General features: G+C 40.0%; 2 pseudogenes; one reads left to right on the top strand and one right to left on the bottom strand.

Annotated features, from left to right (window-relative positions):
- Positions 1-1,533: 1,533 nt before the first annotated feature.
- On the top strand, positions 1,534-4,512 carry LOC120130501 (annotated as a pseudogene).
- A 10,902-nt stretch (positions 4,513-15,414) lies between these two features.
- On the bottom strand, positions 15,415-16,053 carry LOC120130705 (annotated as a pseudogene).
- Between the last annotated feature and the right edge of the window lie 331 nt (positions 16,054-16,384).

Raw genomic sequence — 16,384 nt, forward strand, 5'->3', positions numbered from 1 at the left:
AATACAAGGAGACTGCTTGAAAAGGGGGGAATGTAGGGGCTTTTGCTTACGGAACAAGACCAGTTTCCTTCATGTACATAGCAGTCTTAAACTGTCAAAAATCTCTCTTTTTTTTCATTCGAATTATCGAAGTAGGATTTAACACTAAAAAGTAATACTCGAGTAGAATAATCGATATTTTATTTTGATCGAGTAGAGTATGGAGTTCGAGTCTTATGCATGTAGAAAATAACGTGGAAGAGTTTGGTTTCATTTTTAGGGAACATTTAATGACCTCCTGAACAACAAGAAGGCCCCTATTTACAAGTAGACATACTTATTTTTGAAATAGGAGCTTTCCAAGCACCCAATGCTTGAAACCTGAGTTGTTATGGCAGAATGAAAACCGCCGAGCAGCTAAAGGAAAAACTGGTCTGTTTCTGATGGACACAAGCCTAGATCGAGTCAAAAGGGCCTCCGAATTGGATAGCAGGCTTCAACAGTGACTGCTAAAAGAGCAGCAAAGCTGAAGGTTTCGAGGAGATTGGAGGGTTAAAAAGCAAAGGAACACATTGGAGACACAGCCACCCATTCCTTTGGCACAAACATTCTCTCCTATTGATGTTTGAAAGACCAAAAACCCATGCTTAAGCGACAGTCCCTTGAGTCCCTCACAAAATGTTCCCTCTAAACTTCCCCATATGGGTTCATGTCTTAAGGTCAAGTTCTTGTTTTGGTCCTTTTACCATGCTAAAATTTGAGATTTAGTGCTTATATAAGTCAACCAAGGCTTGAGAGATAATAGAACAAAATGTTGGTATATTATTGAGATAAAGCATTGTTTTCTAATCTTTCTATTGCTTCTTTAACCTCTTTTTTTGCCCTTTAAGGGAGACCAAATGTGGGAATGGGAACAGCTTTGGGGGCATATTAGACTAAGACAATGCCTAACTTAAAGGTTGCTGATATCTCCACTTCCCATTCCCCATTTGCTCTGAAAGCTTTGCCTTTGTTTTAGACTGTAGGGGGGAGAGAGAGAGAGAGCGAGCAGTGAAAACCCATGCTCGCTTGCACTTTATTCTCTTCAAGTTCGATACTTTGCACTGTACCCTGAACGAGGTTTTTGTTTCAATAGAGAGAGCTCTAAGCTAACTTAAAGGAACCCCCGAAAAAAAAAAAAAAACTATCTTTTCTATTCTTCCCGTCTCTCTCCCTCTTTTATATGTCCAATATTGTCTTGTTCTATCCTCAGAATCTCTTATTTTCATTTCCTCTCCTAAGTTGTTGTTGTCCCTTTCTGTTTCTCTCTTTAGTCTTCTCCGGCAAAGCTGCAAACGCTTCACAAGTGAAAGACAACTTGTTTTCACCTTGTTTAGAATGAAATAGATGATGATAAAAAGCATGGAACTTCCTTTGTTCCCTCACTTGTTTTCTATTCATTGCCTGGGGAACAGAGGTTTACCCTTCTCTTATCCTAAGCTCTCATTCAAAATTATCCCACTTTTCTCCCATTATCTTCTAAAAGTTCCTGTTTTCGAAGTTCCCATCTTTGTATTTGTCTTTGTTTACATTTGGACGAAACGTCTGAGAATATCAAGTTATAGTTGAACCAATGGAGCAACTTCACGAAAATCGTAATTATTGCTAGGCTATATGAAAGTTGTGAAACAATGGGAGATGGGAACTCCAAGAAGAGCAAGGTTATTCTTCTTCTTCTTTGAGACAAGCTACAATCTCATTTGATTCTTATGTCATTTTATGTATTGTAAGCTATTGATGTTAAATGTATATTTCCTGATGAAGCTTTCATGGCCTAAGAGGTTGGTTAAGAAATGGTTCAACATCAAGAGTAAAGCTGAGGACTTTCATGCTGATGATGTTGATCATGGAGGTGATTCTTTGATTGGGTTTTTAGTCTTTTATTTTTCCTGTTTTATTGCATGTTTTAAGATTATACACTTGGTTTTTGGATTTGAATCTTCGTTAAATTTTTGTTTTTAATTTCAGTCATGGGTTTGATTCTTGGATTTGCAGTTCAAGATCCATGAGTTACTTTCTTCCTGTTTCTAAAATCCATGTTATTTGTTTTTTATGGGTGTTTGAATATGTGAAATTGATTCTGAGCAGCTTTAACAGCTTTGTAGTTCTTCTTTTTCAGGTGTTGATGAGACTGGGGCTCAACTTCACAGATAGGGAGGCATGCACTATCAAGAAAAGCAAAACAGGTTTGATTTGGAATCACACTCCACTTTAGTGATTGTTTTGGTCCTTTTTGGACCACATCTCTCTCTTCATGTCACCTCTTATGGAACTTTCAATTTAACCGATACTAAAATGTTTTTCATATTGTTTCAATCATTTCAATTTAATGAATTTTATGCTAGAGAGACCGAGCAAGAGGTATTCTGATCGAGTTCGACGATGTAAAATTGATCCTGATGTCTCGCAATTTGCAGATGTGCATAATTATAGGTATGCGGTTTATTCTTAGAACTTGATTGCTTTCTAGTGTTATGTTGTTTCTCAATAGGATTTGGTTTAAAGTGTGTTTCTTTGTTCCACATTGGTATAGGATATTTGTAGCTACAGGAATGTGGCTGGAAAATCACCCCCTGGTCATTTGAATCTGGAAGATTGGCTTCCTACCTCTCCTCCTGCTGACATTTATGTACTTGGGTATGCGAAACCGATCCAGATTTATTCTGCATCTCAATGTGTCAATTCTTTTGAACAAACTAGTTTTTTTGGTATTGACAGAAGCCTTTTGGATCCCTTCCTTTGGCCTTTCTTAGGTTTCAAGAAATCGTTCCTTTAAATGCGGGTAATGTTTTGGGCACTGAAGACAATGGACCGGCTAGGAAATGGCTAGCTCATTAGGAGGACTCTGAACAGTTCCTGGAACCAGTGGTGACTTCCATACACCTTCACCTGTCCCTTACCCTCTTGTAGAACTAGATGCGGACTTTGAAGGGTCAAGGCCGGAAGCTTCATCTTTCTTTCACCGCCGGTCATTTCAGTCATTGAGTCGTAGCATGAGAATGGATAACGACATGGCGATGCCACACAACCGAGGCTTGATCGCCGCTTCAGTGTTTGTGATCGTGTTGTCCTTGGGCATAGACTGAGTGATTATGACCCTAAATTCAGATGGGGTTCCTCGATGATGAGAATGTAGCTGGAGATTCACCAGGCAATGCTCACTATTCCGAATATTCTCCAATGTCCTATGGTGGATCTTTTGCATTTGAGGAAAGCAATAGGCCGATGGAGCATTCAAGGTACTGTTTGGTTGCTAGCAAGCAAATGGTAGGGATATTTCTAACAGTATGGGTGAAGAGTGATCTTAGAGACGACGTTCGCAACTTGAAAGTGTCTTGTGTTGGCCGAGGATTGATGGGTTATCTAGGAAACAAGGTGCACCTTTGCCTATTGAACTCTTGGTTTGATAGATTTTGTTGAACTAAAGATAAGGAAGCATGCTCATTTCTTTGGTTTTACAGGGTTCCATATCTATTAGCATGTCTTTGCATCGAACCAGCTTTTGCTTCGTCTGCAGTCATTTAACCTCGGGGCAAAAGGAGGGTGATGAGCTGCGAAGAAACTCCGATGTTATGGAGATCCTCAGAAAGACGAGGTTTCCCAGGGTTAATGGAAACTGTATATGATAATTCTCCCCCAACGATTCTAGAGCATGAGTAAGCCTTTATATGCTAAATTTTGATTGTATTAATTCTTCTAGGCTAATGTCTTAGCTGTGGTATAAACTTAAGTTTTGGATATCTTGGTGCAGTCGTGTTATATGGCTTGGGGATTTGAATTATCGGATAGCTTTGTCCTACCGTTCTGCAAAGGCTCTAGTTGAGATGCGCGATTGGAAGTCGCTGTTAGAGAATGACCAGGCATGTTCTTATCCTTTTGATTGATCCTATATTTATGTTCATTTTTCATGGAGCTTTGCGAGGAATCTGAAAATTTGATGGTTTTCCAGCTTCGTTTAGAACAAAGGCACGCTCGTGTTTTCGAGGGCTGGAACGAAGGCAAAATACATTTCCTCCTACATACAAGTACTCAAATAATTCAGACAGATATGCAGGGGAGGATCGGCATCCAAAGGAGAAGCGAAGAACTCCTGCATGGTAATCAGAATTATCTACCTTAATGTTCATGAGAAGAAATTCTGACATGATTTGCTTTCACAATGAACCATTGATCTTATAATAATCATAAACAAACAAATGAGCTACCTGATATTTGTGAAGGTGCGATCGTATACTGTGGTACGGACAAGGCCTCTACCAGTTATCTTATGTTCGTGGAGAGTCAAGTTCTCAGACCATAGGCCGGTGTATAGTGTATTTTCGGCAGATGTCGAGTCTATTCACTGTAGCCGAATCAGGAAAAGCATGAATTGTTCCAGGGGCAGGATTGAGGCTGAAGAGCTGTTGCCACAGTTACATGGATACACTGAACAAAGTTTCTTTTGAGAGAATTATGTAACAATCCTTATTCCGTGCCACAGTTCCGGGAGACGACGTGGTACTAAGTGCATTCGTGTATAAGTGATCCATACACTTGCAATACATGTTCTGAAACTGTTGCTATAAATCATGTATCCGTTCCCTGTTGAAGTTTTTGAATTTGAGAATATCTATTGATTGTTCTTAATGGTCCCATTTTAGTGAGTAACGCCTTGGTGAGACTCCGACGAACGAATACAGTCGACCGCAACCCGAAAGAAGGTCGGTCTTTACTTTTATAGTTTGGATGTAAATTCTTGTCCTAAATTCAATTTTTTAATTCTCTAACATGGATTTTCCTTGCCGTAACAGGTTCAACTCTGTATTGTTAATAAATTCCTAACTCCAGAATGATGGCACACCATTGCCCGACTATCATTGATGACTGTTTTAACAGAAGTCTAGATTCTTTTTTAAATGCTTTTGTAAATTACAGCAGAAAGGGTTTTTGTTAAAGGGGAGAAAAAGAAAAGGGGGGAGAGATAATGGAATCAATTGGCAATTTACTTTTTGTACTAGTGTTGGAAAATAAAAGCCTGGTGGGGCTAGAGATGTGATGGATGCTCATTACTAATGGATAAAACAGAAGCTTTGGTTTATGTAAACCTTTTTTTTTTCCAGTTGCTGCTAATCATTTTACTGATAAAGTAAAAACTATTTTGTTTGAACTTTGAATTGGTTATCCTTGTCATTAGTAATTTAGTACATATCCTCAAACAATGACCTGAACTCATCAAAAGTAAAAAGATGGATACTTTACTGAGGTTAAAAAATAATCACAGATGTTAAGATTGAGTTTCATGTATAGAGAACATGCCTGCCAAAGGCAAATGAATCCCAATAAAGGGCAAGTTTACAGTGCCTCTGTGGTTTGAAATCTGGAAAGCCTCATCCATGGGCCATGCTTCAGCTACTGTCATCAGAATGCATTGAAGCATTCTTCAAATGGGAATGCAGATTTTCAGTTATGATCCAAAACCTGAAGCCTGGACAGGACTGCAATGCTGGTGCTCTCTGCAGACTGCAATGGTATAACCCTACCTGCTTACTGTTCAGTATTTGGTTGGACCTAACCAAACCTTTGGGAGCTGTAGAACTCAAGAAACAAGATATTTTATTTTATTTTTAGCCCCATCAAGGTTTCAATCTGAAGTCAACTAGTTACAAGACTTATATCTCCACTGGTTTCATTTCACTTAGCATTTTCTACATGGTAAATAAAATAATCTTGTAAGATTATAGATGAACTGAGAAAAAGACATGAAACAGCATATTCTTTTCCTGAAGAAGTACATGTGGGATGAAATTTTCCATTTGAATACACTTTCTTTTAATGAATTATCTCATATCTTCTAAGGAATGGGACTGTAAATTTTGCATTGACGACAGAAGGTGAGAGACCCTTAAGACTGCAACAAACCAACAGCAAGCTCCAAATAAAAATCCATTGATAAAAGCACACTTTTCTGTATAAAAAAGAGAGAATAAAATCGTTTTCGAGGTGGATAATGATGGCCCAGTTTTGATAAGGTGTGTGGGGCTTGAGGAGAGATGGCTTTTTCATTGTCCAGAATCAAAGTTATTTGATGTTATATATATTAGTACAACATGAAGCTTTTTCAGTGGAGGGAATTTCCAGCTTGAATTTTGGGTTACATTACAGGTTTTTAAAACGACATGTTTGGACGTTTACACTTTTCTACAAGCTGAAAGCTTTGAAAGAGAATCCCATAAAAGCCTGATTCATCCAAAGAACAACAACACAAGAGAGTACTTTTCTTTTTATAATAGTGGGAAACTGGGAATTCCCACACCTGCCTCAACACTTTCTTCGTTTTTCTTATTTTAGTATCCTTTTGTTCCTTAATTTCCAATATGAAAATGTCTTATTCTTACTATTTTTTGATTTGATGCTGTGCATATATATGCCTGCATTCTGCTGTCTAGTAGCTATTAAGGCAGAGGACGGTCACAGAAAGTAAGTGCCGAGAGGGAAGCTCTTTGTCAATAGCCCCCTTCTAACAGCTTTGAATATAGAAAGCTATGCATGACCAAGCAACCTCAACAAGGAATTGTTATTATTCCTTAGGTTCGAGTATCTACAGAAAATGTCAGAGATGTCAAATAATTGGGAGTTATCTTTGAATATATATTATCTTATATTTACCTCATATTAAAAAATATATAAATTTGTGGTTCCGATCATTTCATTTTTTCCCAACATTTGGGTCATTTTTCACTTCACTAAAACATCTGCAATTCTTGAAGCTGCCAAACAAAACACCAGGATTTGGAGTACGTGAACTTCACAAATTTCCCTAATCTATGCTTTGTGTTTACCATTTGCATTTTTGTTCTTATTAGACTGTCATTTTCTGTTTCATCAATAGCATATAATTTTTAGGTAAAATTTGATGAACTACGGACATATTAAGGCCCACAGATCATGGCACTTCTGAAGGACTGACAACCCTTTGAAAGGGTACCCCACGTTTCAAAGAATGTCATCGAATTCTCTTTCCCTCACGTCATCCTTGGAGGAGAGCACAAAGTCAAAAAAAAGCACGCCTCTGAGTCTGACTGGTCCCCCAACCCCACCGGTTTGCTTAAGCATGCTAGCTCGTTGGTGGTATCATAGGCCGACACTTCACGTCACCCCACCGAGGGGACTGGACGTACAGTTTGAAGGCAATTTTTTGGCATTAGAAATTAACACGGGGAGCCGAGTGGTGCATGTGGGATTACGCATAACCATGCTATGCGTGAAAGCATGTCTGCATGGGGAATAGTCATTCTAAACAAGCACAATGCCTTTCACTGAATGCACGACCAACATGGTACGAGCAATAGGGCCACCAGTGCACGACCAATTATGAAGAGGGCCAAAGCTCCTTTAGATTTTGAGATTGAATCGTGGGGAATGTTGTTTGAGATGTTCATATGAGACCTGACAAAACTGCATGCCCCCACACTGATGCAAACTACCCAAATTAAGAGCATGAATAATGTTAAACTAATATCATATTAACGATTGTTACTTGTTAAACAAGGTGTCAGTTGTTTTCGTATACCTGGTGTCATGCTCGTTAATGTTCCACCTGCAGATATCTGTTGCACTAAACCTAACACTTGTTTCTTTTCTGTTCAATAATTTATGGGGTTTTTTCTGTTTTGAGATAGTCAACCTCGTTTTCCACAATGCCGATTCTTATTACAATCGACCCGGATTTCACTAAGCCAATGGAAGAAAGGAAAGAAAAAGGGTATCTTCAGACTGGAAGAAGATGTCACCAGGCAACCGACGGGATGCCTGGTCTTTGGTCTCTTTCTCTGATACTCCCATCCCATCAAAGGCAGTCATTTTTCATTGGCTAACATCTAGTTTGTTGAGAGGTCTACATCATCGATACAATACACGTTTTTGTTCGATGTGGGATCTTATTCGGGCTTCTATACACAACATTCTTGGCCCATCTTCATCATGTGATGGGCTCGTTGGAAGCCTGGAGTATCTATACATGGGCTCGCATGAGTTATACCATGCAAAATTTATACAAGTACTTGGTAGCTTAAAGCTCAACCATGGAGTGCCTCCCCCCTCAAAGCTTAAGCCCTTTTTACGATTACCTTGTTGCCTTGGTCCAGGGAAAAAGAACTCATCGTCTTGGTTACCAAAAATCCTATCCACCTCTTCTTCCCTGGTGTTGAATGCCAACTCCTTGGCTTCCTTCTCGAATTGCTGCATAAAATTGCACTCCCCTGTAAAAGAAAACCAAGACTACATGAAATGAAAGACGAAGGATACTGTTGTGGCTTATAATAACAAGGTTCATTTGGATTTTTTTACCTGCTAGAAGGTGTCTAACATTGTTTTCTATATTGACCTCAAAACGTAGAACTTCTAGATCGGTATGTCTAGCTGCAACTGTTACGAAAGGATGCCCCGCCGGAACGACTAACTGTGTCGGGCCGTAGACGTGAGCTCATCTTCTGATAACTAGAGCCACTCTTTCTTCGTCCAGAATCCTGACTTTGTTGATGACTGGACTTGGAAGACATCAGGAGATACGAATACGATTTCCAAGTACACTTCGCCTCGCACGACAATGGCTATCTTTATTGCCCTCGAGTTGTACAATGGGGCAGTCATGGATCCCTGAACATAAAGTAAGAACGTGGTTAATCGGTTATCCAATTTGCAGGCGCAGAAAAATAAAGGGCGGCATTACCTGGTGATGTTAGCATAGGAACCCTGAGATCAAAATCTTTAAGGTGCTGAAATTCATCTGCATCAACCTCAAAAAACTGACCATATTTGTTAGACTTCGAAGGGCGGCGCTTTTTGAAGATATTGAATGGATTCTTTGAATCACTTCCAAAAGGCCATATACCAACGCCTTTGCCACCTTCCTGGCCGCTACTCATGGCCTCGATTAGTTCTTTCGAGGCTTCGAGGAAGGCTCCTTCTCCTTGTTTGTCGAATTACCTCTCCAGCTTATCTCTTGAAGCCTGGATAAATTTAAGAAATAAGCAAAACTCGGCAATGCATGAAGTTAAACACAGTATGGATCAAGACTTTTACCTTGAGAGCAGATTGAAGGATCTCAATGCTAAATGTTCCATAAAACGATTCCGGTGTTGCACCACCGGCACCGTAAAATACCTCATAATGGCCTGGACGATTGACGGGTAGCATAACTTGACGATGAACAGTTTCTCGTTTTCATCTCTGTTGATCAAATAAAAAAGAGTCCCAGCACGAACCCTGATGATGTCTCCTGTTTCAATGTTGAAGCTCCGTCTCCTATCGAGATTCTTCCCCGTCCTGTTCATGAATAAAATTGCAGTGTTCAGTTAAACTTCAATTTCATTTTAGGGTTTAAGCAGGGCTTTCTCTTTGTGATTCTTTAAGATTTCTGAAGCAAACCATAGAGTTCTTCAACTGTAACCCTCGCCCTGGACATCTTCAACCGAACTTCTTGGCTCGCACCTCCTCGAATCAGCAACTGGCTCTGATTCGAAGGCAGATTCAGATAAGTTTTCGAAAGCTGTTAACTTAGCCTCAGAATCTCTATCTAGCTGAATCTTGAGTGTTGCCTGAGCTTGAACTACTTCTCAAAACCATTTTTTTTAGAGATTTTTGGTCATAAGCTGAGATCAAAATCCCATCTCGTTTTCTAACCTATAAACGTTTGGGAGCCAGTGAACTTGAAGGTTTTTCAAACAGTTGCAGTAAAGGTTGTTCTTTTCTCAGATCTATTTATGTTTGATGGTTTATTCTATTTTTGGGATTATTTCTTTAGCATCAGCGAATATTCTTGGCGTTGGATCGGAATTGATTCATTTGATAGCCTCAACCCAAGATTGAGCCAATTTTTTTTTCTCTCCCTTTGATTCCAGGTGTGTCCGTTGTTTTTCTTTTCTTTTTCTCGGTTCTAGCTTTTCTAGGGATTTTAAGTTGCTTTGATTATTCAGATACGCCGTCTTTGGTTAGTTGATTTCCCGTATGTGGTAGATTCTTTATTTGTTTGATTAGTGGGAAAAATCTGGCTTGGGAAAGATAGGAGGTTTGTAGTTTTGATTGTTGAATTTTGCTTACGCAGTAGAAAAAGCGAATTTGGAGTTAACTTGATTAGGATTTTTAAACTATTTAATATTTTTGCGTTCTTCTAGCTGTTGGCCTAAAGTTAAGTAAGATAGTAAATTTATCTTAAAATCCTATTAAGTAACCAACTAGGCTTTTTAGTACCCTCAATTCTCTAGCGTTTTATTGGTGCATCTCTTTCTTCTTTGGATTTCTTTTTCATAATCCCTCATAGCTTCGATTATAGATGATTACTTGAGGTCATGTCATTCTTTAGATCCCATAGGGCGTATAGGGGGAGGGCTCAACGGAGTGGTCAAGGAGACTAGACTTGGAGTTTGTTCGTTAAATGTAGGCACATTAAATGCTAGGCTGCTGGAGCTGACCGACGTACTTAGTAATAGGAAAATAGATTTTGCATGTATTCAGGAGACTAGGTGGAAAGGGGCTCGCGCCAGAGAGTGTAATGGTACAAGTTGTGGTATTCAGGAGTAGATAACGCTAGAAATGGGGTGGGTATCTTGGTATCCTCTAGTCTCAAGGAAAATGTAGTTGAAGTTTGTAGATACCGGGATAGGATCATGATGATTAAGGTTATTATAGAAGCGAAAGTGGTGAATGTCCTTCAGTGTACGCTCCACACGTTGGCCTAGGGGAGGAGAGAGAAACGTTGCTTCTAGGACAGTTAGATATTGTACTAGGGCATTCCGGAGGACCAAAGAGTTTTCATAGGGGGAGACTTCAATGGCCATATAGGTAGTGCAATCGACGGGTATGACGGTGTTCATGGGGGTTTCGGTTATGGAGCAGAAGGAATGATGAGGGGTACGTTGCTTGATTTTGCTACTGCTCACGATTTGGTGATCACTAACTCCTTATTTAATAAGAGAGATGCGAACTTGATTACGTTTCATAGCGGGGGATAGTACCCAAATCGACTACATCTTGGTTAGAAATCGGGAACGTGGGCTTGCATTGACTGTAAGGTGTTCCCTGAAGTATGTGCATCACAACACAAATTGTTGGTTTTGGGTTCCGCGTACCCAACGGGCGGAGCACTCATAGGAGGGCTAAACTGGGTAAACCTAGGATCCTCTGGAAGAACTTACATGGAGCGACAACTGATGACTTTAGGAGTAAGCTTTTGCCTAATACAGGTTTTGAAACTACAAACTCAAATATGCAGATATGTTATGGAAAAATATGGCAAATTCATCAGAGAGGTGGGCAAAAAACACCCTTGGGTTGTCGACGGGGAAGGCCAAGAACATAAAGAATCGTGGTGGTGGAACGACGAAGTCCAAACTAAGGTGAAGACAAAACAAACTTGCTTCAAGGAGTTTCTTCAATGCAATGACGACGAAGAAAGGTCGAGAGCTAAACAAAGATACAGGAGGCAAAGCGGGAAGCCAAGAAAACGGTAGCTAAGCAAAGGATAAGGCATATGAGGAAATGTACAAGAGATTAGACACCAAGGAAGGACAAAATGGCATCTTCAGACTTGCAAAATCTAGGGAGATTAGGAAAAAGGATCTAGGTAACATTAGGTTTATTAAGGACAACAATGGTGTTCTTTTAACGAAAGATCATGATATTAAGAGGGTTTGGGGTAGTTACTTCTTTGGCTATTAATGACGGTGCCTCTCCATGTATAGATAGTATCGTTGATGGGTTCAGCCGACCATCATACTACGGCCATGAATGCCCTACAAGAAGGATTGGGTTTGAGGAAGTCAAAATGGCTCTTAGAAAGATGGGAAGGAGAAAGCTGTCGGTCCTGATCAATTCCTATCCTGTGTGGTTAGCCCTAGGAGATGAGGGGTTAAGTGGTTGACCACATCTTTAATATTATTTTAGAGACTGCCAAGATGCCAGAGGAGTGGAGAGAGTCTACGGTGATACCAATCTATAAAAATAAAGGAGATCCCAACGTTGTGGTAACTACAGAGGTATTAAACTACTCAGCCATACCATGAAGCTATGGGAAAGGGTGATAGAGGCTAGGTTGAGACAAGTTACTAGGGTTTCGGAAACCAATTTGGTTTTATGCCAAACTGTCTACCACGGAGGCGATTCATCTACTTCGACGGCTTATGGAGAAATATAGGGAAAAGTCTAGAGATCTTCACATGGCGTTCATTGACCTTGAGATGCTTATGATAGCGTTCCTCGCGATACGATCTGGAAGACTTTGGAACGAGACGGACCAACTGCTTATATCCGGCGATTCTGATATTTACTGTAGATCTACTACTTACATCAGGACTACAGTTGGCGACACCGAGGCATTCCCAGTGGAAATCGGACTCCACCAGGGGTCAGCTCTTAGCCCTTACATCTTCGCCTTGATTATGACGACATCTATTGTGCGACACCAGACGGTGTACCTTGGTGTATACTTTTCGCTGACGACATTGTCCTAGTTGCTGAAAAAAATCTGAGTTGAATAGACTGGCTACCTGGAAGACTGCTTTGGAAGATAAAGATTTAAGGATCAATATTGGAAAGACAGAGTATTTATGTTCAAACTTCAATGGGAACCAAAACGATGAAGATGTAGAAGTATGCATAGAAGGACACGTTTTTCCCTCAAAGGATTGTTTCAAGTACTTAGGGTCTATGATACATAAAGATGGGGGTGTAGATGATGACGTTACACACCGTATAAAGGCGGGATGGCTAAAGTGGAGGCCGCTACTGGAGTTTGTGTGACAAGAAGGTGCCTCTAAAACTTAAGGGAAAATTTTATAGAATGGCAATAAGACCAGCGCTGTTGTATGGATCAGAATGTTGGGCACCCAAGAAGATCACGTAAGGAGGATAGAGGCTGCAGAAATGAGAATGCTTCGATGGACATGTGGTAGGACTCTGTGGGATATGACGACAACTCTGCTATAGGATGTCCTTAGGGGTGGTGTCTGTTTCCGAAAAATTGAGGGAGGGAAGACTACGGTGGTTGGGCACGCCTTAGGCGACTACCGTCGGATGCGGTCAGGAGGGTAGAGTCGATTACAGTCCACGGTGCCAGAAGGAAAGGACGACCAAGGCGGAAGTGGGGATGACTGCTTGAGATCTGATTGATGGATTTAGGCCTTACCGAAGACATGACCTATGATAGGAAATTATGGAGGCTTAAGACTAGGTCGAGTAGTGTGTGGTCACATCTATAGGGTGTATCATCTTTGTCTTCTTTTAAATGCATTTGTAGTAATTTCCATGACTTCTACTTTTATACTTTTCTGTTATTGGTATTTATGAAAGATTAGAACTGGGCTTGCTATCGTTGTCTTCTGTATCATTCTCGTCATGTTTCCTCTGTTAAAATTAGCCGGGTCTTATGTTTTCTGTCTATATGCAGAGATTCTTTCGCAGGATTTTTTGCAGGATTACTCCCCATTACAGAAGCACATATGATATTAATGACTGCATATGAATACTGTTTGCTATGTATTTATGTAATTATTTATACATGCATTGCATTTTATCTATATTTTTAATTTTCTGACTGCCAGAGGTCTTTCACGGAAGCTATTCTCAACCTGGCGTTGGGGCAGCCTACTACCCTACCTCCCCCTTACCCCATACTATGGAATTGGGTTTTGTTGTTGTTGTTTCAAACTTCGAAGGAGATTATATAACCTTGAGTGATAACAAAGATAGCATTAGCATAAAATGGTTTGGGACTACAAACGCCTTCGGATTAGCGACAAGTAGGGCCAGTAGATAATTCTCATGCCACAAAGAAGTACGAGTTGTGTGTGAATTTGGTGAGAACATCAACTCTTCCTTCCCCAGTCTTGATTGGGGTAGAGAAATGTCATCTTCAAATACATACGGATTGTGCTTTTTCTTCTTCGGCATGCTCTCTCTCCAATCTCTGTCAGCACCGGAAGCGGCACAGCTGCCGTGCCTGCCCCCTTCCTTGTCTCAAGCACCGCTCTGGCACTCTCTAAATCCGTGAGGATCAAATTCAAGTTCCTTTTCACCCTCTCTCTTTTTTATGTATGTGGTATTCTTCAATTTTCCTCAACACACTCTTCTTTCTGTCCTCATCAAATTGTTGCTGGACTCTGCATTTGTGGGAACATTGTTTTAGCTCTGGGTCTTGCCTAGCATAGGCTAAGCCGGCAAAAGGAGCCACACAGACAGGATTAAAATGAAAGCTTCGATTTAGCAGACATTTTTTAAAGCGTCCCTTGTTGTTGCAGATTGAGATGAACATTGGGTTTATATATAGCGGCAGTTGAATGCATGCATGAAGACGGGTGTCCACTGTAACAGGGGTGCACAAAAATCCGAATATCCGATTTTGCGAAAAATATCCGAAACCGGATTTGGGAAAAACCGGTTTTTTTTAACCGGATCGGATTTTTTTAAACCGGTTATTTAACCGGTTTGGAAAAAAACCCAGACCGGTTTTTTACCGGATAAAAACCGGTTTGAAAAAAACCGGTTAAAAAACCGATTTTTATCCGAAAAAAACCGGTCCGGTTTAAAAAACTAGCCGTTAATATAGCCGTTTGTGACCCGTTTTTGACCGTTTTCTTTAAAAAAATTACCATTTTACCACCCTAAACAAGTATAAATAGGTTGGGGATGTATTTGGTTGATTACAAACTTCTCAAATCTTATTACACAACATTTAAACTTCTCTCAATCTTAGTTTTGTAATTTTTTGTTCATCATGAGTAACACTGCTGAATCTTCCGTCGGGGGAAACCTTGAAGTCGTGAGAGTGATCGAACACACTCGAAACCAACAGATATTTGGGATCACTACTATTTATTGAGAGTCAAATGGCTCGAGGAGGGCGCGTTGTAAACTTTGTCTAAAGTTTCTGCATCGGAAGGAAACCAACGTTGAAGAACCATTTGACAAAATCATGCAAGGCACTTCGCTCAAGATCGGATCCTAGTCAATCGAATCTTACACCGCAAGGTGGTGTTTTTGTTTACGACAACGAAAAATTACGAGAAGCGTTTACAAAGTTCGTGATTACAAAAGCATGTCGTTCGACCACTTTGATGATGAAGATTTCACGACAACAATTCAACAACTAATGCAACCACGTTATACTCAAGTAGTCGTACTACCCTTAGAAGAGATGCTATAAAAATGTGGCGTACGGCGAGGGAAAAATGATTTTAGGATTCCAAGAACACCGTTATGTGTGCTCTAAACATGTGCATAGATAGCCTTCTATGTTCCAAGTTAACATTTTCCGATACACATTACCACTTCACTGATCACTGAACTGAAAACCAACTCAATATGTTCACGATTTCTAGCTCATTGATACCGGCAACTTTTGAATTCATGATATTTTTTTCTATATTAAGTCCGAATGGTAGCCATACATATCACATATAGCAGCATAAAGGGTAAAAGAAAAAGGACAATATTCCACATAAATTGGGGAAGAGAAATACCGACTGTAGGTCTTGGTGTTGTCCTTATCTTCAAGATCTCAGGGCGAGGAATTATAGACCCGAAGCTCCTATACCTAGATACTCTCACCTTAGTTCCGTCGAGATATTTAACTCCAACCTTGCAGGGCTTCCTACATCAATATGATCCATAAAAATGCTCTTATTTGTTTTAAACTTTCAAACTATACACAACCATACTCAAAGCCAATACCCAGTAACAGGATCAAGAACTTGAACTTTGAGGCATGAAGTGGAGCCTCGACTGTAAATATACCCCTTCATGACCTGGGACCTTGCTTAATGTGTTTTTTCACCTGTAAAATAGGGGAATTTTAAAAGACAATCCTACCTAATAACAGAGCAAGAATTCTATCTTGAATTTGAAGAAAGTCTGACCAGATTTTTCCCTTCAACAATTACACGATTCTGAGAGCGAATAACGCGTTGATAATGCCAGATTCACCTTTATCTTGCCCCTGATTATCATCACCTGCCAATCCATTACAAAAGGGAAGAAAACATATATTGTTTTCGAATTTAACATAAATTTAGAAAAAAAGGAAATGGAAATTCGAATCAGATGCTTACATTCACCCCTAAGAATTTTCCAGTGCTAATAAGCTTCTCAGCTGCTTTCCAACCCATTTTAATCCTAACTCAAAAGCTTCAGAAATTCAGAACAACGAATGAAAAAAAAAAGGCTAGAGCTTACCTTAGAGAGCTAAAGCACCGAACTTTTGCCAGTGATTTGGAAGATCTGGATCGTCTCCTTCTCCACCAGGCCTTAGGGTTTGGCTTGTACCCTAATATTATCGGGTTTGCGTCGGGTGGGAATCGATAATTCAAAATCCCTGATCCCGACCAGTTTTTGGTTT

This window comes from Hibiscus syriacus, unplaced genomic scaffold, assembly GCF_006381635.1.
Source record: "Hibiscus syriacus cultivar Baekdansim isolate YM2019G1 unplaced genomic scaffold, ASM638163v2 tig00110548_pilon, whole genome shotgun sequence".
Taxonomy (NCBI): Eukaryota; Viridiplantae; Streptophyta; class Magnoliopsida; order Malvales; family Malvaceae; genus Hibiscus; species Hibiscus syriacus.